The 25,094-nt window shown below is 36.7% G+C and overlaps 1 pseudogene; it reads left to right on the top strand.

Moving 5' to 3' along the window:
* Positions 1-21,366, top strand: part of LOC135228538 (olfactory receptor 6C3-like) — a 58,969-nt pseudogene extending 37,603 nt beyond the window's left edge.
* Positions 21,367-25,094: the final 3,728 nt, after the last annotated feature.

Here is a 25,094-nt window from a genome sequence, read left to right on the forward strand (position 1 = left end):
TTCATCTGAAGTACAATAATAATAAAATAAAAAAATAGGGAAGTTTTATTAGTATAGTTTCAAATTTTTAAAAAATCACCTACAAAACTTATGGGATTCTATATGGGATATAATTTGCCATATAAGTGAATAACTCATTAGGTGAATGATGGTGTAACTATTATATATGTGACCCTGAATATAAATCATTTAACTTCAGATTTGTGCTCAAATTAGTTTTACAAACTTTGAAAGGGAGAATTTTGAGTAATCTACTTTTCCTTGGGAGACATGGTGTAAGGGCACATGATTATTTCAAGGCCTTGAGAGCCTCCATCCACATAGATTTTGTTTCCTCAAGAAGCTCTTAAAAAAAAAAAAAAAGAACTAGAATCTTATCAGATACATGATTTGCTGGTGGAATTTTTATTTTCTTGATAGTGTCCTTGGATGCACAAAAACCTTTCCAATAGCTGAAGAAAAGAAAATCCTTCCTTTTAACATCTAAAGAAGTAGTTTGTATGACAATATTTTTTCAAAAAATGAGTGGACAGAGATATATTGCATATTATTGAAATTAAGACACTATCTGAATTAGTTAAGATGCTAACTATAATCTTCACAGAAATTTCTAAGAAAATAATTTAAAATATATATTGTAAAAGATAAAAAAGTAAATTTAAAAATTCACTAGGAATATTGATTTAACAAAAAAGTAGCCAGGGATCAATAAATAGACTAACTGAAAAAGAACTAAGACACATAAAAAACAAATTGCAAGAAGTAAAAGGAAATATTATCTGTAATTAAATTAAATTTAAATAGTGAAACAGCCCAAATGAAAGACAGATGCTGGAAAAATACATTAAATAGAAAATATGTCTCAAATAAAAACCACTGTGCATAGACACACTTAAAATTTAAAGACACAAGTAGTTGTTTGAAAATAAAGGATGGTAAAATGTATGACCTGTGTTATGAAATGAAAGTGTACCTGGAAGTAATATGTTGAAGTCCTAACCCCTACACCTGTCATCGTGGCCTTGTTTTGGGAAATAAGGTTATTCTTTGAAGATATTATCGATTAAGTCATATCAGAGTAGAGAAGGTCCTAATCCTAATATCTTCTGAGAGGTATTTATAAAAGGAGAGAACAGTTGGAGAGATAGACACACGGGCAAGAGAGAGGCTATGTGAAGATGCAGGCCAATACATCTATAAGCAGCCAAGGAATGCCAAGAAATGCCAGGGGCTACTAGAAGCTGGAAGACAGGAGGTTCTTCCCCTAGAACCAAAAGAGAAAGTGTATAACCCTAAATTTGGAGAACTGTGAGATAATAAATAAATTTGTTATGGCATCCCCAGGAAAATAAGACACCATGCAAGCAGTGCCAAAAGAGACTGGAATCAGCTATACTAATATCTGACTGTGACAGTTGAGATCGTGTGTCACCTTGGCTGGGCCATGATTCTCAGTGTTTACTTGTGATCTCCCCCATGATGGAATCTGCTGTGAGTAGCCAATCAGTTGAAAGGGAGTCCTTGGGCATATGGCCTGCATTTGAATCTAGGTGGGTGTTCTGGCTTTTGCCCTGTCTGGGATCCTACAGCCACCGCCTATTCACCTGATCTCTGATTCTTGGGACTTGAGCTAGCAGCTTATCAGCTGATCTTGGGATTTGTCAATCTTTACAACCTGTGAGAAAGAGCCCTGCTCTCCGACCTGCCAATTTTGGGTTCACCAGCCCCTGTGGCTACAGGAATCAGGAGAAGCCTCTATTCTGATCCATGGACTTGGGATGTTCCAGCCTCTACAATCCCATGAGCCGTTTCCTTGATATAAATCTCTCTGTATATTTATATGCTTTACTGTTTTTGCTTCTCTAGAGAACACAGGCTAAGACACTGACTATTAGACTTCAAGTAAAAACATGTTACCAGACACCAAGAACATTTTAAAATTACAAAGGTGTTAATCTGTTGGGCAGAACAAACTGTTAGAAACATAGACACACCTAACAACAATTCAACAGTAATAGTTGGAGACTTCAATACCTCACTTTCAATCATGGATATAAAAAATGAGCAGTACACATGGCACATTCTCTAGATTAACCATATGCCAACTATAAAACTTGACTAAATAAATAAAAAATATTTGAAGTAATAAAAATATGTTCTTTGACCCTGATGAAAGTAAATTAGAAATCAACAACAGAAGAAAACACAAGAAATTCACAAATATGTGGAAATTAAGCAGCACACTCCTAAATAAACAGTAAGCCAAAGAGTAACACAGGAGATAGTGGCTTAGTCAGACACACCATGCCATCCCACTACAGTAAAGACCCGAGAACCCAAGTGAAACAGATACAGATGACAATCTTGGAACTCTGAGTATCAAACTGAAGGATAAAGAATTAGATTGAACACTGACTGGAAGAGGAAACTGAACAAAAACAGAGAACAAGGAGAGATACACAGCAGAGGTGCCCTGCCAGCCTGACACATCCCCCTGCCTGCCACCTCACCCACTCGAAAGCAGCAGAGAGCACTCTGCACACTCAATCACCTGTCACATCCCCTCGTGCTGGGTGAACAGCAGTGAGCACACCTACGCCACTGGTCACCCACCATATCAACCCCACCTACCACCCAGTGCACTCAATGAGCATCATCAGGCAATCCCGTGCCTCCGAACCAACAGAGAGTGGCCTCTCCAGCCCTTCTTCAGCTACTTCCCACATCCAGTGAATAGTGACATATACTTGCCCTGCCTGCCACTGCTCCATCCACCTGGAAACAGATGGTGAGCCCTCCCATGCTGCAAGACAAGCAATCAATGCAGCACACCCGCCCCACTTGCCCTAATTAAAGAAAAAAAATCAGGACGAAATGAACAATCAATAAATAAATACATACATAAATCAAATAATACCTTAATGTCTTGGAGAGAGCAGAAGATAAAAAAAAATCATATGAAAAAAAAGATAAGCTTGTTCAGGCATGTGAGCAAAATAAAGGGAAAGAAAACCTTTCAGAGGAAAAGACAATGATAGAACAATTAAAGAAGGAATTCAAAAGACATATATTTAGAATTCTCAAAGAGATCAAGGAAAATACAGAAAAAAATCCTAGAAGAATTCAGGGAAACAATACAAGAACAAAATGACAGACTCAATAGACAATTAGAAACTACACAAAACAACAACTAGAAATTCAGAAAATTAACAATAAAATATCAGATATAGATAACTCAAAGGAAGAATACAGAAGAATTGAATCAATACAAGAAAGAATCAGCAAAGTAGAGGAGAAATTCCTTGATACTAAGTGACTTGAGGATCAATCAGAAAAAAGAATGAAGAAAAATGAAGAAAACCTAAGAGTTATGTGGGACACCACCAAGAGGAATAATTTATACTTCATAAGAATTCCAGAAGAGGGGAAAAAAAGATAAGTATAGAGAAAAACTTTGAAGACATATTGGCTGAAAACTTCCCAAATATCATGAAAGACAAGAAGCTTACAATGCACGAGGCTCAACAAACTCCAGACAGGACAGATTCCCCCCAAAATTACCAAGAAATTTCATAATCAAAATTCCCAAAACCAAAGACAAAGAAAGAATTCTGAAAGCAGATCGTGAACAATGAAATATCACTTACAAGGGGCACCACTAAGATTAAGTGCTGATTTCTCATCAGAAATCATGTAAGCAAGAAGACAATTGGATGACATGTATAAAATCCTGAAGGAAAAGAATTGCCAACCAAGAATAATATACCCAGCAAAATTTTCTTTAAAAAATGATGGCAAGGTCTTGGGTACATCAGCCCCTGCATCTACATGAATTGAGAGAAGCCACTATCCTGATCCACAGTCTTGGGACGTTTCAGTCTTTACAATCATGTGAGCTGTTTACTTGACATAAATCTCTCTACATATCTTTATATGCCTTACTGGTTTTGCTTCTCTAGAGAACCCAGCCTAAGGTGGTCTCCGGGAATGGCTTCTGTTCCAGCTGAGATGTGTGGCTTAGGGCCATGGTCTCAAGGGTTCATTCAGTCTCTGTCAGACCAGCAAGTCTGGTCTTTTGTGTGAATTTGATTTTTTTTGTTATTGTTATTCTACATTTTTCTCCTGGCTATGTTCAGGACTCTGTTGTGATCCCAGCCAGAGTGGTCGGTAGTGGCAGCTGGGCACCATCTAGTTCTTCTGGTATTGGGGTTGTGTAGGCTGTGGTTCATTAGTCCTTTGGACTAATTGCTCCCTTGAATCTTTGGTTTTCTTCACTCTCCTTTGCTCTAGAAGGGAAGAGATCAATTGTTGTACCACAGATGGCTGCTCATAAGCTTTTAAGACCCCAGATGCTAATCACCAAAGTAGGATGCAAAACATTGTCTTTACGAACTAACAAAAAAAAGAAGATGGTGAAGCTAAGACATTTCCAGAGAAGTAGAAACTAAGAGGATTTGTAAAATGCAGACCAGACTGACAAGACATATTAAAGGGAGTCCTTCAAATAAAGAACCAATGACACCAGACAACTTGAGATAAAGACCCACAACAACATCTTCCAGGTAGCAGCTCAAATAAAGACTTCGCAATAATAAAATAAAGCTAAAAAACTGATCACAGGGAACCAGGGAATATAAGCTGTAAATGACGACAACTTTGAAAGAAAAAGGGAGAATTAAAGATGTAGTTATATAAATTCCATATGGGGAGAGAGTCAATGAGATTTCTAGATGTAGCGAACTGTCTTAATTTTAAGGAGACTAAGGTAATATTCAGGGTAACATCTATGAAAAGTAATAAATCTACTTAAATAAAGAAGAGACCCAAAAAGACTCAAAAATGCAAAAACAACATCACTAGTTGGAAGGAAAAGAAAATCCAGATACAAAAAGAACCCAGCACAGAAAATTAAAAGAAACAAAGAAACCATGAACCTCTCAAAACAAACAAGGGTACAACAAAATGACAGCAATGAATACATACCTATGTTAATCACCCTCAATGAAAATGGATTAAACGAACCAGTCAAGAGACAGAGAGAGAGAGTGGCAGAAAGGATTAAAAAAAAAAAATACATCAATATGTTGCCTACAAGAGACACATCTTAGACACAAAGACATAAACAAGTTAAAAACCAATGATGGGAAAAAAAAATATACCAAGCAAACAGTATCCAAGAGAGCAGGAGTCACAGTATACAATTCCAGATAAAAAAGACTTTAAGCCAAAATTCATTATAACAGACCAAAGAAGGGGATTATATAATGATTAAAGGGTCAAACCACTAAGACATAACAATACCCAGTCCATTTATTCATTTAATGAAAGATCTCTAAAATACATAAGTGAACCAACAGAACTGAAAAGAGAAATAGTTTTACAATAATAGCATGAGGCTTTAACACAGTACTTTAGATGATGGACAGAACAACTAGAAAGAAACTCAATAAAGATACAAAAGAACTGAACCACAAACTCAAGGATGCAAATAATCCACAGGGCTAATGGGCCACGCGAACCACAGCCTCCTCTAGCCTGAGACCAGAAGAACTAGACGGTGCCTAGCTACCACTACTGACCGTTCTGACCAGGGACACAATAAAAGGTCTTAGTTTGAATGAGAGAAAAATATAGAACAAAACTCACATCTATAAAAAAGGCCAGACTTGCTGGAGTGGAAGAGACTAAAGGAATCTCTGACATTATAGTCCTAAAACAACGTGTTTTTTTTTTTTTTTTAAACCATGTTTTACGTGAAGGTTTAAAGAGCAAACAAGTTTCTTGTTAAACAATGCATATATCGTTTTGTGACATTGGTTACCATCCCCATGACATGTCAATATTCTCCCCTTCTTGGCCTTGGGTTCCACAATACCAACTTTCCTGTCCCCTCCTACCTTGTCATCCTTGCCCCTGGTCTGGTGTGCCCATTAGGTCTTGTTTCATTTTATGGGCCTGTCTAATCTTTGGCTGAAGGGTGAACCTCAGGAGTGACTTCATTAGTGAACTACAAGGATGTCTGGGGGCTATACTCTGGGGGTTTCTCCAGGCTCTGTCAGACCCGTACGTCTGGTCTTTTTTTGTGAGTTAGAATTTTGTTCTACATTTTTCTCCTGCTCTGTCCAAGGCCCTCTACTGTGATTCCTCTCAGAGCAGTTGGTGGTGGTAACCAGGCACCATCTAATTGTACTGGACTCCGTCTGCTGGAGGCTGTGGTAGTTGTGGTCTGTTAGTCCTTCAGACTAGTCTTTTCCTTTTGTCTTTAGTTTTCTTCTTTCTCCCTTGCTCCTGATGGGGTGACAAGTGGAGTATCTTAGATGGCCATTCACAAGCTTTTAAGGTCCCAGATGCTACTAACCAAAGTGGAATGAAGAACGTTTTCCATAAGACAGCTTTTTAAACTGGAATGGAAATCACTCTCGTAGGTCACCTTTCAGCCAAATAATAGATCGGCCTACAAAATAAACAATAACACCCTCGAGGAGTATCAACGATATGAGACCAAAAGGGTAATATTTGCCCAAAAGCAAAGATAAGAAGGCAGGAAGGGGTGGGGAAACCAGGCGAATGGAAACGAGGACCCCAGAGTGGAAATGGGGAGAATGCTGGCACATTACGTGGATTGCAACCAATGTCACGGAACAATGTGCATATGAATTATTGAATGGCAAACTAATTTAGTATGTAAACGTTCACCTAAAGCACAATAAAATGTCAGAAAATAAATTAAAAAAAAAACAGTAACAATTTGAGGAATGTGCTTCTTAGAACAAGCAACTATATGGAAACAAATGGGCAACATTTGCCCTAAAGCAAAGGTGAGAAGGCAAGAGGAGCATGGAAACTGGAGGGATGGATACGAGGAAGGCAGGGTGGAATTGGAAAGAGTGCTGACACATTGCGGGGATAGCAATCAATGTCACAAAACAATTTATCTATGAATTTTTTTTTGTCATACACAACTGTTTTTGTCTACGAATTATTGAATGGAAAATTAATTTTCTGTGTAAACTTTCACCAAAAACACACAAAAAATACTCAAAAAAATTAAAAAAGGATAAATCACAAGAGAAATTTTAAAATAAAATATTTAGATAAAAGAAATAGAATGCAACTTCAGAATTGTTTATAGAGAAATTAATAGCTGTAAATGATTACATTAAAAAAGAAGACAGATTCCAAATTAATAATAAACAAGTGTTATACTTTTGAAAACAAGAAAAAGAAGAATAAAATAATCACAAAGAGGACAAAAAGAGCATATACTATATGATTTCCTTTATATAAAATTCTAGTGAATGGAAACTAATATGTAACAACAAAAATTAGATCGACTGCCACCTGGGTGTGGCAGGGGGTATGTATCAAAGAAGCTGGGGAAGGGCCGAATGAGAGTGTACAAAATGGAACAGGAAAACTGTTGCCGATGATGAATATGTTAATTATGGTGATTGTATTGATGATTACATGAGTGAATACATACATCAACACGTATCAAATTGTACACATTTTAATCACGTGCAGTTTATTATATTCCAATTATACCTCAATAAATCTGTTTTAGAAAAAACAACCAATGTGTTATTATTTTCTACTAGATAATATATGCCAGGCTACATGTCTGAAGATTATTTTTTGCTGAAGATCATTCAAAAGCATCTGCAGCAATCTATTGACCGAGAACTGCCAGAAATTCAAGCCAGACTCTGAAGATGCTGAGGAACCAGGGATATCATTGCTGATGTCAGATGGATCCTGGCTGAAAGCAGAAAATACCAGAAAGATGTCTACCTGTGTTCTATTGACTATGCAAAGGCATTTGATTGTGTGGATCCTAACAAATTATGGATAACATTGTGAAGAATGGGAACTCCAGAACACTTAATTGTGCTCATGAGGAGCCTGTACATAGATCAAGAGGCTGTCGTTCGAGTAGAACAAGGGGATACTGCATGGTTTAAAGTCAGGAAAGGTGCGTGTCTTGCTTATCTAGTGTTGCCATAACAGAAATACCACAAGTGGATGGCTTTAACAAAGAGAAGTTTATTTTCTCACAGTAAAGTAGGCTAAAAGTCTAAGCTCAGGGTGTCAGCTCCAGGGGAATGCTTCCTCTCTCTGTTGGCTCTGGAGGAAGATCCTTGTCCTCAATCTTCCCATGCTCGAGGAGCTTCTCAGGCACAAGGACCCTGGGTCTAAAGGATGCACTCTGCTCCCGGTGCTACATTCTTGATGGTATGAGGTCCCCAACTCTCTGCTTGTTTCCCTTTCATCTCTTGAGAGATAAAAGGTGGTGTGGGCCACACCCAGGGAAACTCCCTTTACCTTGGATCAGGGAAGGGACTGGAGTACGGTTGATGTTACAGTGCCACCCTAATCCTTGCAACATAAAATTGCAATCACGAAATGGAGGGCAACCACACAATACTGGGAATCATGGCCTTACCAAGTTGATACACAGATTTTTGGGGGGACATAATTCAATCCATGACAGTGTGCATCAGGGTTGTATCCTTTCACCATACCTATTCTATCTGCATACTGAGCAAATAATCTGAGAAACTGGACTATATGAAGAAGAACGAGCATCAGAATTGGAGGAAGACTCATTAACAACCTGTCTTATGCAGATGACACAACCTTGCTTGCTGGAAATGAAGAGGACTTGAAGCACTTACTGATGAAGATCAAAGACCACAACCTTCAGTAAGGATTACACCTCAACATAAAGAAAACAAAAATCCTCACAACTGCACCAATAGGCAACATCATAACAAATGGAGAAGAGATTGAAGTTGTCAAGGATTTCATTTCACTTGGATCCACAATCAACACCCATAGAAGCATCAGTCAAGAAATCAAAAGATGCATTGCACTGGGCAAAGCTGCTGCAAAAGATCTCTTTAAAGTGTTGAAAAGCAAAGATGTCACCTTGAAGACTAAGGTGCGCCTGACCCAAGCCATGGTGTTTTCAATCTCCTCCTATGCATGTGAAAGCTGGATGATGAATTGATGAATAAGGAAGACCGAAGAAAAATTGACACCTTTGGATTGTGATGCTGCAGAACATTGGATACACTATGAACTGCCAAAACAACAAACCAAGCCTGTCTTGGAAGAAGTACAGCCAGAGTGTTGTTCCTTAGGAGTAAGGATGGTGAGAATACTTCTCACATACTTTGGACTTGTTGTCAGGAGGGATCAGTCCCTGGAGAAGGATATCATGCTTGGTAAAGCAGAGGGTCAACAAAAAGAGGAAGACCCTCAATGAGATGGATTGACACAGTGGCTGCAACAATGGGCTTAAGCATGACAGCAATTGTGAGGATGGTGCAGGACCAGGTAGTGTTTCATCCTGTTGTACATAGGGTTGCTGTGAGTCAGAACTGACTCGATGACTCCTAACAAGAACAGGTCTGCAGGTGTCTGGAGAGTGGTGCTGCCTATCACGATGTGGGTATTATGAGACATAGAATTGTGTGTTTGGGCAAGCCAAGGAGCAATGTATTATACAATGCATTCTGGACAGGCCTTAAGAAGTCTTAAAATGAAAAGACTTTATAGCACTTTTATAACACCTAATTTTACTTTGTTATAAAACTGATATAGTCTTGTTATTTTAAGACTTTCTGAAGCCTTATATCTACTTCTCTCCTCAGAGAGTACAAGCTCATTGATTCTTCCTATGGCAACTGACAAGGGAAGAAAATGTTCACGCATGTTTTATATAGATGGATTGATGTGATAAGTAATTCTGTTCTTAAATGGATTGTTACCACATAATAGTTCAATTTAGGGAAGATCTTAAAAGACTTCATATGTAGAAGAACTGGCCTGAGACGTCAATATACATGGACTCCTGGGCAGTGGTAAATGGCTTAGTTAGTTGATGAAAGTTCTGAAAGTATCAAGACTGCAAGTTTGGGGCAAGGGCTGTAGAAGTGGTGTGTGGTTCAATCTATGGAAATGAACAAAAAATACTCAAAACTTATTTTCTCATATCATGTCAACTCTGGAGTTTCCACTACAGAGAAGACTACCAACAACCAGTGTCATGTGGATGTCAGTGAGTCCTTCTTGTTAGCCATGTCAGTACTGGTGCTCTGTGCCAATGATCAGACTGGCCATGGTAAATAGTGTTGGAGACTGTGCATAAGCCCAATAGCATGGACTAACTCTCACCAAAGCTGATGCACTTACTACCACTATTGAATTCTCAACCTGCCAGAAGCAGAATTTGATGGTAAGCCCTGAATGTAAAATTCTTGCATTAGAAAATTAATGATAAATAATGGTACACAAAAAAGGCACTAAAAATTACAATGGCCTAAGAAAGTTAAAATAGCTAAAGAACAAACACCTTGAAAATGAAAGGTCTGGCAATCCTGACCAACAAAATTGCTGGCTCAGACTGAGGAAACCTAGACTGCTTGGTGAAGCAGGGTGACAAGGAATATCAACCATTCTGTTGGAATTAATGAAAGCAACACACTAATGAACTCGGAGTAGCAAAATTGGGACATCCATGCTTTCTTGCATTATGTTTTGTTCAGTGATTAAAACTGGCCTCTCCTTGAAGTGCCTCTATGGCTGTTTGAATTTGCGTATTTTTACCACAAGACGATGTTGAGTATATTGCTTTCTCGAAAATAAAGCCCCATTATTGTACCATGGGGGCTGGTTAAAATGGTAGGACTTCAGCTGATCTGAGTGTCACAATGAGTATACTGTGTCAGAAGACTCTGGTGTTTACATCTTGTGTACTACTTTAATGATAGAATCCAAAATAGGCTCTAGCTAAATTCATTTGGGTACAACCTGAAAATCTATTGTCTTTTATTGTATCATATGCCTCGTGCATCCTGTACTAGACTCTGTTGTTATTTCTGAGGCTAAAGATATTGCTGTACCTGCTCAGTTCGAAAAGTGAAGTACTGAGCAATGAACGCAATATAGGGCAAATCTTTGACCAATGGAAAAGCAGGTCAGTGAGTAAATTCTTCCTCTTCTTCCTGGTTGGATTCTTCTCAGACATATCCATTCATAGGACCTTTGAAAGAAGGTAACTAAACTAAACCAAACTCACTGTCATAGAGTAGATTTCGACTGATAGTGATCCTATAGAACAGAGTAGAACTGCCCCATAGGGTTTCCGAGGCTGTAAATCCTGGTGCATCTAGTGGATTTGAATCACTCACCTTTCAGTTAGCCAAAAGCTTTAACTACTGCACTACCTGGGCTCCTTTTTGGAAGAAGGTAGTAAGATCGAACTATCAGTTATGCTTGATAAATAACTGGCACAACATTTCAGTAATGAAGTTTAGACTGGCTTTCTCTGTTTTGCTCAGTCCCAATTTTCTTACCTCCTGTGTCTTTAATATTGTACTCCATAAAAAGCAGTAGCTTATAGGCTTCTTTTTATATTAATATCTCTGAAAAATTAACTAAGATATCACATCTATATCTATTTAGCTATCTACCTACATATATAGAAAGTTTTTCTTTTCTTTTTTTTACTTAATGCCAGTAAGATTTTTTGGTTAAACCAAAATGCTCACCAGTGGGAGAACAATACAGAGGTTTCATGTCTTTGAATAATTACAGAAATATTTACTGAGTGTAAATTATATTACTTCTACCAGGCACTGAAGATACAAATACACCCACTACTCACTTATCGAAGTGGTTAAGTTCTAAAGACCAGGTTGTTATGCAAAAGTAGGCATTATGAAAAATGAAAGATAACCCAGGACTCAGGATACAGGGTTCCCCTCACAGTCTTTGGCGAGCCTCGCGGCTGGTGGCTGGTGTGTCCTCTGTGGCACGTCTGCTTCAACCATTTCTTCCATTCATTCCCATTCCCTTCCTTCTCTTCCCTTGCTCCCAACTCCTAACCTTCCGCCTCTCCCTCCTTCCTTCCAATTCCTTGGTCTCCTCATCCCTCCACTCTCCTTTGTCCTTTGTGCATGGTTGGGAGCTAGTTGGAGACTGCGTGGGCAGGATGGTTGCACTGGTGGGACCCTAGCGCTCAAGCCCTGAGTGGGACTGCACCGATGGCGCCAGGGTGGGGGTCGGAAGACATTTTTTATGTTCCCAGACTGTTCTCCAGCCCTCCTGGCTTGCCCCTGCAGTGCTTTGTTGCCTGGAGCCTGGAGCCACTTGGCGAGTCACCCGTAGCTGGGCACCTGCTCCCGACCCTTGGACGGGAGTTCTGGGAGTTCAGGGCGCTTCCCGAGCTGGAGCTCGGGCTGGGGCTTGTATGGGAGGAGGTCCATGAATTACCACACTGTGTGACATCAACCCTAGTGACGCCACTGCAACCAGTGTTACTCTTGTCTCGCACCTCTGCATTCCTTACTGCCAGACATACATCGTCAACGTGCAAATTAAGTCAGTAGATTTTTCACTAATGACGTAAATGGGAAAAGTAGGTTAATGCGATAGTAAATGAAGAGCAGGTACATAAAATAACCAAGGCCTAATGCCTCCTCCTTAAGTTGCTTTTTAATAGAAACAGATTTCTCTACAAATAAATGCAATGGAGTAAGATAAGAGTACAAATTGTGGGGAGGGAAAAGAAGAGAAAGCATCTAATCCTGGTTTTACAGATAGGGAAGATTTCAAAGATTTTATGATATTTAGATTAAACATTAAAGGAAAGTATAAATTTGTGTGTGTGTGTCTGAAAATACCTCACGATTTGAAAAATTAGAGAAGATTTGATGATTTTAGAGCAAAGGTTATGCATCGTCTTGGTTCTGGAAAAGATGTCATACACTTGGCTGCTTCCCAAAGAACAATGAAAAGGAGAAATAACTGATTCCTTGGCACTTGTCCAATATAATTTTCTGCGATATATAAATGGTCTTTAATCTGTGCTGTCCCATACAACAGCCATTAGCCACATGTGAGCATTTAAAATGTGGCTAGTGTGACTGAGGAGTTAAACTTCTATTTGATTTCATTTAACCACATACATAGCTTTCTGCTGAGCAAGGATGATACCTGGTTAGTAATTCAAATACAATTACTGCTATAAAGATGAAGCACAGGGTATTATAAAAACACATAAGAGTTTGAGAGAATCAGAGAAGTCTTCTCTAAGAGAGTACAATTAAAGTACAAACAAACTGAGGTGCCAGAGAAGCCACATCCAGCAGGCAGAAGAGCATGTATGAATGTCATGAAGGAGGAGAGAAAGTGTTGAATTATTAAAACAAACAACAAAAACAAGAACAAACAAAGAACAACAACAAAAGCAGGTTTACTGGAATGGAAAAAGTCAGGTGAGATAGTACAAAGTGAGTCTGAAAGGGGAGGAGTGGGTTAATAATTACAGGGCCTTGAAGGCATTAAATTTAGTTATTTACATACTTTATAATGAGGGCAGTAGGAGCCCAATTTGTTCTTTACCTGAAAAGTGAGATGATATTTATATATTACATGCATCATTCTGGTTGCACTACAAGTTAAAAGATCAAGAGAGGAGTTTTTTAATTATGATATACTTCTGTCTCCACATGGAGGCGAAGATAGTTCCACGGATATTAGATAGTTTTTTAGACCAAGGTTCTATTTCAATAGACGCATCTCTATCTCCAGCTGAAGGATTATGTGTAGACCTTGTAGGTGAGAACTCTGGGCTAGAAATATTACTAAGAGAAGATAACACGACATTGGTGCTTATATTGTCTCTAGCCTAGCAGTGTTAGGGTAGGTGGTTTTGAGAAAATAGTAAAATTAAATCCATATCTCACAAAAACAAGAATGAATTATATATGAATTCTGTATGGATTAAAGATGTCAGTTTAAAAAGCATAGCCATGGAAGTATTAAATAGAAAGGAATATTTATATACATTGGAAGGCATGCAAACTACCACTGCAGAAGCGTTGCCTACTTAAAGTAGAGTCACCCTGAATGATGTGGTTGGAGACAAGCTTTCAGGACCTTCATTTGTGGATGTGGCACAATTCAAAATGAGAAGAAACAGCAGCAAATATCCATTTGTTATAGAAATGTGGAATGTCTGAAGTATGAATTTAGGAAATCTAGAAATTGTCAAAAATGAAGCAGAACGTATAAACATCAATATCCTAGGCATAAACATATATATCCTAGGACTGGTATTGGCCATTTTGAATTGAACAATCATATGGTCTACTATACCAGGAATGACAACTCGAAGAGGAATGGTGTTGCATTCATTGCCAAAAAGAATATTTCAAGATCTTTTTGGTTTTTAATACAGCAGGAAAGAAAGAAAAGACCAAAATGGATGTCAGAAGAGACTCTGAAACTTGCTCTTGAATGTCAAGTAGCTCAAGTAAAAGGAAGAAAAGATGAAGTAAAAGAGTTGAACAGAAGATTTCAAAAGGTTACTTGAAAAGACAAAGTAAAGTATTATAATGACATGTGGAAAGACGTGGAGCTAGAAAACCCAAAGGAAAGAACACACTTGGCATTTCTCAAGCTGAAAGAACTGAAGAAAAAATAAAGCATCAAGTTGCAAGAATGAAGAATTCCACAGGGAAAATATTAAATGATGCAGGAAGCATCAAAAGAAGATGGAAGGAATATACAGAGTCATCATACTAGAAAGAATTATTTGACTTTCAACCATTTTAGGAGGTAGCACATAATCAGTTACCGATGACACTGAAGGAAGAAGTCTAAGCTGCAATGAAGGCATTGGCAAAAACAAAGCTGCAGGAATTGACAGAATATCAATTGAGATGTTTCACACAATGAATGCAGTGCTGAAAGTGCTCACATGTGTATGGCAAGAAATTTGCAAGACAGCTACCTGGCCAATCCACTTGAAGAAATACATATTTATGCCTATTCCCAAGAAAGATGATCCAACTGAATGTGGAAATTATCAAACAATATCGTTAATATCACACACAAATAAAATTTTGCTGAAAATCATTCAAAAGTGGCTGCAGCAATATATTGACAGGGGACTGCCAAAATTCAAGCTGGATTCAGATAAGGACGCAGAACAAGGGTTATCATTGCTGATGTCAGATGGATCATGGCTGAAACCAGAAATACCTGAAAGATGTTTATCTGTGTTTTATTGACTATGCAAAGGCATTTGGCTGTGCAGATCACATCAAATTATGGATAACATCGTGAAGAATGGGAATTCCAGAACACTGAATTGTGACCCTCAGAAACCTGTACATAGATCCAGAGGCAGTTGTTCGAACAGAACAAGGAGATATTGCATGGTTTAAAGTCAGGAGAGGTGTATGTCAGGGTTCTATCATTTCACCATACCTATTCAATCTGTATGCTGAACAAATAATCCGAGAAGTTGAACTATAGGAAGAACGGGGCATCAGGATTGGAGGAAGGCTCATTAACAACCTTCATTATGCAGATGACACAACCTTGGTTGCTGAAAGTGAAGAACTTGAGCCACTTACTGATAAAGATCAGAGACCACAGTTTTCAGTATGGGTTACACCTTAACATGAAGAAAACAAAAAATCTTCACAACTGGACCGAAAAGCAACATCCTGATAAAGGGAGAAAAGATTGAAGTTGTCAAGGATTTCATTTTACTTGGATCCACAATCAACACCCATGGAAGCAGCTGTCAAGAAATCAAAGGACACATTGCAATGGGCAAATCTGCTGCAAAAGACCTCTTTAAAGTGATGAAAAGCAAAATGTTGAAGACTAAAGTGAGCCTGACCCAAGCCATGGTGTTTTCAATCGCTCCGTGTGCATAGGAAAGCTGGATGATGATTAAGGAAGACTGAAGAAGAACTGACAACTTTGAGTTGTGGTGTTGGCAAAGAATATGGAATATACCATGGACTGCCAAAAGAGTGAACAAATCTGTCTTGGAACAAGTACAACCAGAATGCTCCTTGAAAGCAAGGATGGAGAGACTACATCTTACACACTTTGGACACTTTCTCAGGAGGGATAAGTCCCTGGAGAAGGACGTCATGCTCGTCGGTAAAGTAGAGAGTCAGAGAAAAAGAGGAAGGAGATGGATTGACACAGTGGCTGCAACAATGGGCTCAAGCATAACATAGATTTTGAGGATGGCACAGGATTGGGCAGTGTTTCGTTCTGTTATACATAGGGTCTCTATGAGTTAGAACTGACTCAACAGCACCTAACAACAACAACATTTATATAATTTTGAAGTATGTGGGTAAGTCCTTGCTAAAGAGAATATGTCACTAAGAATTTATGATAGTTGTACAATCTTTTCGAGTAGAACTACAGAGAAAATTTACAAAATAAGGATACAAAACAGAGAAGACACACCATGTGTTTATATCCACTATATGTAATGTATTCTACCATGGAAACTCTGGTGGTGTAGTGGTTAAGAGCTCTCCTGCTAACTAAAAGGTTGGCAGTTCAAATCCACCAGGTGCTCCTTGGAAACCCTATGGAGCAGTTCTACTCTGTCCTATAGGGTCGCTAGGAGTCGAAATTGACTTGATGGCAATGGGTTTTTTTTTTTTTTTTTTTTTATCAATAAATAGGAAGACAATAAACCCAATGGAAAGTGAACAAAGGTTATAAATAGGCAATTCAGGGACAAGAAATAAAAATACTGAAAGTATATTCAATCTCTATGTGAATCAAAGAATATGAAAATATAAAAATAGATGATTTATGCATTAAGCACTTACTAGATCTCAAGTAAGAAGCCCTTGTGATACAATGGTTAAACACTCAGCTGCTATCCCAAAACATTGGTGGTTAGAACCCACCCAGCAGGTCCAGGGGAGAAAGACGTAGCAATCTGCTCCAGTAGAGATTACAGCCTTGAACACCCTATGGGACAGTTCTACTCCATCGAATAGGGTTGCTCTCTATGAGTTGGAATCAACTTGAAGGCAACTAACGATAGCAGCATATCCCAATTAGCATGCTAAACTCTCTTATGCATTATCTCATTGTAATTTTTATAATAGCCTATGACTTAGGACTATTAGTCTTCTCATTTTATGGGTGAAGAGACCAATGTTCAGAAAGCTGCATTAAAATTTGTGAGTTTGCAAAGAAAATGGATCTGTTTAATCTAAAAACCCAGGCACTGTTATCTCTAAGCTACAGTGTCTTTGCCATTAAATAAATTGTGACATTATTTTGTCTTTCTGCTTATAAAATTTTTAAATGACCAATAATATCCAGTTTTGACTCAAATGTGAAGAAAAGGGCTCATTCTTATCTGTAGGAGAATTTTTTAAAGTATCTATTAAAATTTAAAAATCACAGCAGTCAGTTTTACACATACGTAAATGTATAAATACGGATGCACTGTAACATCATAAGTAATAATGTGAAATTTGTCACAATCTGATCCCCTAAATCTTAAATCAGCAAAGTAATTATTAAATTACATGCATGTCACCTCTGGTATTCTATGCAACAGTTACAAAAAAGTTGATAAGGAATGGTATCCTTACATATTACATACCAAGAAAAAGATAATTATAGAGTATTTGGCATCATATAACGGCATTAATGTATAATAGCAACAGGAACAAATCTTCAAGTGTTTGATTGGGAGTGCTCCCATATTACTCCAGATAGAGAAAAAACATATCTTGAGAACATACTATAAACTCTTAACACCGGCTAATTTGAAGATTGGAGTAAAAATGGAGGATTCGTTGGAAATATTAGGGCCGTTCAAAATGCCACTCTATACTACTGTCACCTTGATTCTTATAACATTAAGCATGTATTAGATTTAAAATTAAAAAAAAGGAAAATCAAAACTAAATTTTCAAGTACTCTTCTGATATTCAAAGATATTGAAATCCCTTATTTTATTTATGTATTCATTCATTTTGCCTTATGCTGGTGGATATATATGAATGAATAAAACATAGGTAGCACTCCCAAATTAGGGTCCGCTGTGGAGTAGTTCAGTTCTGGATTTCACCAGACCCAAAGGGACTGAGGAGAAATGATCTCTTGAGTGTAGAACAAGTGCCATATGCATATTAGGAAAATTATACACAGTCAAAGGGAGACTAGGTTGATGGTACAAGCTGATTGGTATGTTTTTACTTTTACCTCATTATATTGCTTAGCTTTCCAGAAAACTCTATGTTATGACATCATTTACAGTTTTGGAATTTATCTCTTCTTGCACCTTTCCTTTCTTCATGCTAATCTCTGGGGAATTTATTCCATGACCAGAAAGGGTAAAATTGTTTTATTTTTGGGCAGTGTTAAATCTTCATCTTATCCAGAGAGCTTTGAAATGCTTCAACTTCCAGTCTCTTAAAGCATTATTCACTGGACATTTACCTAAAGAACTCTTAGTGTTAAAATAAGTAGCTCTTATTGGAGTTCAGGTCCAGAGCAATGTGTTTTTGTGGAAAGATAAGAGAAATTTATGTTACTTATAACAAAGGCTGCTAACAAACTGACATGAAGTCCAGTCTGTGTTTTCTTTATGCTACAGGCTCTTATGTGATAGAAGCAAGGGTGGACCAAATGACAAAAAGGTCTCCTGAAGGACATTATGCATGTATTATTTTTCATTTTTTAAATAAATTAAGAAAAACTCAGGGTAATATTTCTGACTGGAACCATCAGACATATCACAAAAGTGAGTATGTTTCTTATTATCAATGAAATGTTTGTCCCATCCATAATTTGATTTGGTTGGAATAAATTGCAGTGAGTCCCAAATTACCCCTTTAACATATTTAGTGTTATTAATTATATATGTAATATGCTTCAGCCATTGTTGAAAGCACAGAAATACAGTCTCTGCCCTTTGATATGCCATATTTTGCTGATATGTTAATGACCACATGTGCTTATTCCTAAAGAAAGTGCTGATTGCCAGAAAAAGAAAAAAGGATAAAGAAAAGAAGGCATAATATCATCTTAGACACTACTCACCCATCAGTAATACTAATTGTTGAATTAGGCAGAAGGGAACATCTTTCTACATGTTACCTTCATCAGTGCTGTATTACCAGTTCATGCTATGAAAAACGAAAGAGATTAATACTAGAAACATTACTGAGAACTTATACACAGATACAATTCTGGTTGTAAAGGATAGAGCAGTGGAAAAAAAAAACAGATAAGAATCGCTGAGCTTATATTTTAGCAATTTCTGTTTTCCCTATAGTAAATCCTAAAATATATGTATATACATATATATATATTTCCTGTAATCAGTCTTCTAAAAAGGAGACAGTGAGATATTTGGCATTAAAACTTTCTTTATGAGTTCATTCTTGTCCTCAATCAGGTTTAAGTCCAAAGAGAATAGTAGTAAAAAAAAAAAAAAAGTCCATTTAATAATTGTTAATTTTAATAAAAAACACAAACAATGATACCACCAATCATGTTATAGAAATGTATTAACGATAGGCTCTATCTGTGTGAGTATTGATTCATCTCTCTGGTTTCTGTTTTCTTTCCCATTAATGAAAACCAAACTTTACTCTTGTTTACAATCAAGGTCATTCTAGTGATATGTTTATGTGATTGGAAAACACCTTTATTTTTGTCGATTGTATTTGAAATAAAAGGTATTAAGAATAAAAATAATTTCAGATACTATTAAGTTCAGGGATTGCGATTGGGTTCCAATTACCACCAAAGCCCTAGTAAACAATAAAAACTTGTGTGTTTTGTTTTTGTCTTCTTCTTATTTTTTTTTTAAATTTATTGTACTTTGGATGGAGGTTTACAGGACAAACCTAATTTCTCATTAAATAGTCAGTACACACATTGGTCTATGACATTGGTTAAGAACCCTACAACATTAGTCAAGAAAATTTTTTTAAATTTTGGCACCAGGATAAATACTCAAAATTAGATTCATTCCTAAAATCATACAGTCTTCAAAGCTGGAAAACAATGTTTCAGTATATAAACTATATATATAATTCATTAATATTGGTGTGGAAATTTATGATTCAAGGATATACTGAAAATGTAGAAAATTTGACTCTATGTAGAGGTTATACACACTGACACTGATTTGGGTTTTAACATAGGTCTGTGAATACATTTTCTTTTCAGAGAGGCTCTAAGAAAATGTTCCATTTTAATAAGGGTGACAAGATATTGGAAAAGAGCTGAAAGAGAAAAAAGGGTCCATTGTTTAGTGTCATTGGGGTTATTAATACTAATATTTAAATCTTTAGTGTTTGCTCATTCTTTATGTTTTGTTTTTCACCAATAGATTTTGCTTAAAGAGGAAAATACATCAGTGTGAGAAATCACACAATGATTACAGAGTTTGTACTCTTGGGCTTATCAGAGGACCCAAAGCTTCAGGCTGTGGTCTTTATCTTTTTATTTAGAGCTTATGTATTAACCGTCACAGGCAACCTGACCATCATCGTCCTCACCGTGATAGACTATCGTCTAAAGACTCCTATGTACTACTTCCTCTGGAACTTCTCCTTCTTAGAAATTACATTCAGCACTGTGTCTATCCCCAGATTTCTGGTGCAATCATTACTAAAGTCAAGACCATTTCTTACAACAATTGTTTAGCTCAATTATTTTTCTTCATCTTTATGGGTGTGTCTGAATTTTTCTTCTAACGGCCATGTCTTATGATCGTTATGTTGCCATCTGCAAGCCCCTTCATTACAACACCGTCATGAACAAGAAAATCTGCACCCTTCTTGTTCTTTGTTCATGGCTGGGAGGATTCCTGACCATTTTCCCACCACTCATGCTTATCCTCCAGTTAGATTTCCGTTCTTCCAATGCCACTGACCACTTCTCTTGTAACCACTTCCCCATCTTACAACTCTCATGCACAGACACCTGGCCTTTAGAGATGATTGGCTTTTACTTTGCTTTTGTTACTTTGCTATTCACATCGGCATTAGTGATTGTATCCTACTTGTGCATCGCTATCACCACTCCGAGAATCCCTTCTGCCAGTCAGAGGAAAAAGGCTTTCTCCACTTGTTCTTCTCATATGATTGTCATTTCCATCTCTTATGGCAGCTGCATATTCATGTATGTCAAGACTTCAGCAAAGAAAGAGCATCATTGACCAAAGGAGTAGCTATTCTCAACACTTCCATTGCCCCCATGCTGAGCCCCTTCATCAACACCGTGAGGAACCAGCAAGTAAAACATGCCTTCAAAGACTTGATCCAGAAGATAGGATTTTCAGAAAATAAATGAAAGTATTTATTGGCATGAATGAATGTTATTATGAAGGTTCAATAAAGAATAAATGAAATTCTAGCCTTCTTCTAATCTTCACTATCCTAAATCCATCTCTCCACTACCCCTAATGGCGAGCTCAAATGCTTAAACTTTCTTTTCAACGCGGACGTGTCTATGTTGTGCCTTCCTTGAAAACTTTCAGTAAATTCCATTTAATCGTCGATTTATCATTCTGAATAGAAAGCCAGGGACTATAATATATAATCCATTTGGCTAATTATCCTGAACTTTAAAAATGGTTTACATTGTAATCGCTTAAAAGAGCAGTTTTAATTAACTAACTCTTAAATTTTCTCTGTTACTAGCACAATAGTTCCTTCTTAGAAATTATATAAAATATGAAATTTGACACCATGTTTTTTTACACTATCTGCAGTGTCTGTACAATTATTTCCACTTATCTGATGGACTTGGGTGTTATTTTCCTACTTACAAGTAATTAAAAATTCATAAATACTCTGTTTCCTAGTTATGTTGAAGACGTGTTATCTCTGGCTTTTTGTAATCTCCTCGTTATCTGTATTTGTTTTTGAAAATGTATAACAAAGATGAATATTTAGGGAGCCACTATTACCATTATATAACCTGGAAGTCTGATTGATGTGTAATAAATAATAATAGCTCTCCTGTAGAGAATACCTACCCTGTGCATTTACTCAACTAGGTAAGTTCTATACTATATTTTATTTACTAGGTATGTGGCATACTAAACATGATTATCTTCCTTTTAAAAATGTGTAAATTCACTCTCAATTTGAGTAACTTACTTGAGGCTACTGAGCTATAGTATCTAGTGTGATAGCCTGAAGTAAAAAACAAAACAAACAACAGAAAAAAAAAAGCTTGAGTTTGTTCAATTTTTATACATAGTTGGAACTCTGAAATGACCCACAGATTTTGTATAGATTCCGAAGAATCTGAACAATTTTTTTTTATTATTCAAATTATCTAATTTGAGTGTAAGTATATTATTGAACATAGGCAGGGAAGATACTAACTCCAATTATTATTTTGGAATATAAGTTATAACATTATTCAATCAAAATAAGGTACACTCTTCATTTTGCTATTGCTGGTGAGCAGTAGCAGAGTGATGACAAAAAATGCATAAAGTATTAGCAGTACATGGCAGCAAAAATTTGTATTAGAAGGCAGGTTAAAAATAATAAGATTTATATATGTATTTATTACAGTGTAGTAGACTGTCAGCTTTAAAAAATGGTATACAGTATTGAGAAGAAATCTGAATTTGGAGATAAGATACTTGGTTTCTTGTCTTTGTCTGGGGGGCAGGGGAATCAAGGGGAAAAACTTCAGACTTAACTGCTGTTGTTAGTTTTTATTCCCTGTCTCACAGGCTCTCTTTTCCAATTTCAATACTAATGTGTGTTATGTTTTATATTCCTTAGTGTTTTGTATACATTCCTCTTCTGGAAATTTTGATTCCCTGAATTAATCCCCTTGAGCCAGCGGCAGTTCAAATAGATAAAACGTTAAGTGTCTGTGCAAGTAAAATCTGTGTAGAAACCATGTCATAGAGTTTCAAAACACCTTCTGACATTTTTCCTCTTTTATATTTTTGCTCCTTTCTCACTCTCTGCAATTATATATTCCTCAAGGGTAAAATGAGACATATCTGTAATAGGGCATTATAAGATCCTATGTTCGGTGGGAAGGGGAGGGGATGGTTTCAGGAATGCTGGCTTCCCTGGATCACAACGATGGCATTTTTACCATCCTAGGCATTCTGAGTGTGTGTGAAACTATACGAATAGCAGAGGTAAGTGGGGCATATAAAAGGCAATGAAAATTCCCCATTCTTAGCATTGATTCGTTTTGTATCAACTCAACTTTTAATGAAATTAAATAGGATCTATAGGGGTTATAATTTAAAACCAAATATATTACAAAGTATTTTTAAAAAGTTGAGTATTATTTTATTGTATCAATTTATTTATTCCCAATTAATTAAAGGCAGACAACTGCTGTCTCCGTGTCTGTGTTTCTAATTGTACGTAGGCTGTGCAGTTTAAGGGAACAGAATTGCATTTCAGGTAGTCCGATATTACATTTAACACTTGCTAGCTATAGGAATTTATTTAAGTTGCATAACTTCTCCCAGCCTTAGTTTTTCCTTTAAGAATAAACATAAAAATTTCGTACCAATTGTTACAAAGAATAAATGAGATAAATTATAAAATCTTTAGTCTTTCAGTGAAATGGTGCCTTTGAAAATTCACAAATATGAATATCTTTTCCAAAGTCGAGCATTTATTCCAATTAAAATAAAGACAAATTTAATTAAACCGTTACTTTTAAGCACCAATTTAGTATGATAGAATTTATGAAACACTTTCATTTATGTTATTTCAGTTAATTCTCAAAAACACCCTTGACATTTCCACTTCATTTTTAAAAGAAATTCAGTAACTCACTCAAAGTCACAAATCCATGATGTGGCCTGTTTGGATTTTTAATGCACGTCTCTCTATCTGCAAAGCCCATGTATTTTCTAGGATAATAAATTGACCTTATAATACCAAAAGTGGAAAATTAATATTAAGTTTTGACACTATAACTTTATTAATAATTATTTCCTCTTCTTGTTTCCCTGGCAGGGAAGTGGTTAAGAGCTATGGTTGCTAACCAAAAGGTTGGCAGTTCGAATCCACAGCCACTCCTTGGAAGCCCTATGGGGCAGTTCTACTCTGTCCTGTAAGGTCGCTATGAGTCGGAATTGACTTGATGGCAATGGGTATCTTGTTTCTGTGTTAAATGGTCTATTATATTACAGGTGGCAAATTAATGAACTCAAAGTGTGAGGTTACAAGTTGATATTCTCCATAAACTCTTACATGTATGAATGTTATTGTTTCTGAAGTTATTATTAAATGCGACTTTGGGATGTCTATTTACCTTTTATTTGTTTCTATACACACTGGTATAAAATCTGAGAAATGAACCTGCCCATCTTTATTGAAATGAAGAAATATAAATTATTCAACTTTTTCCAGGGGAACAATAAAATTTCTATGAAAAATATTTACAAAATTTTTTTTTCTAATAAAACAATTCTGCCAGCAAGTCAACGCCATTCCCTGTAGAGACTTTGTTTCATTCAGGAAGAGGAAAGGTCTCAGATGAGCCCTGTGTTATTCAAAGCCAAGAATGATTGAGCAGTGCCAAATGTATATTTTAGTGTAATTATGAAGCTATGTTGAATGTTGCCCACAACACTGTATTAGACTCTTTTCCTTTTTCTAATGTATTAGCTTAAACACTAAACAAATCTTTAAATTCAGTAAAGTAAAAAGAAACAGGGTGACATGGTCAGTAAAGCAAATTGCTTTGGAGATTTGCTCTGTCCTTGTTTTTCTAATGGCCTTTAATGAGACTTAACTAAAGAAGAGAGAACTGAGTGAACATGGAGGAAGATGAAAAAAGTAGGCTTTCAAAGACATTAAATCACTAAATGGCATTCCCTCCCAGTGTAACATAAAGCACTAAAATGAAAAAAAAAAGAAACACCAGAAGAGAAGTGGAACCAGTCAAAAGTTCATCTTAGTTTGTCAAAGGTATATCCTTCGATCTTCAAATCTAATTTGACCTTTAAAATAAAGTTCTTTTCTTATTTTGTGCATCAAAGAAATTGTCTTCGGTATTCAAAGGGAGATGTTAGTATCTACTTGATGGTAGGGATTTTGGAAGAGCAGAATATAGGAGTGCTTTGAGAACAAAGGCCCTGAAGATCCTTTTCAGCCATTTTACTTAACCAGTGTTAAAAAAGAAAAAAAGATTACTGTTAAATAGTATTTTGAATGATTTCACAGAGTCTGTCTCAGGGGTCCTTTGAAGGTAGTTAAGAATTCATTTTGAAGAAATGG

Source organism: Loxodonta africana, chromosome 22 (genome assembly GCF_030014295.1).
Source record: "Loxodonta africana isolate mLoxAfr1 chromosome 22, mLoxAfr1.hap2, whole genome shotgun sequence".
In the NCBI taxonomy this organism is placed as follows: domain Eukaryota; kingdom Metazoa; phylum Chordata; class Mammalia; order Proboscidea; family Elephantidae; genus Loxodonta; species Loxodonta africana.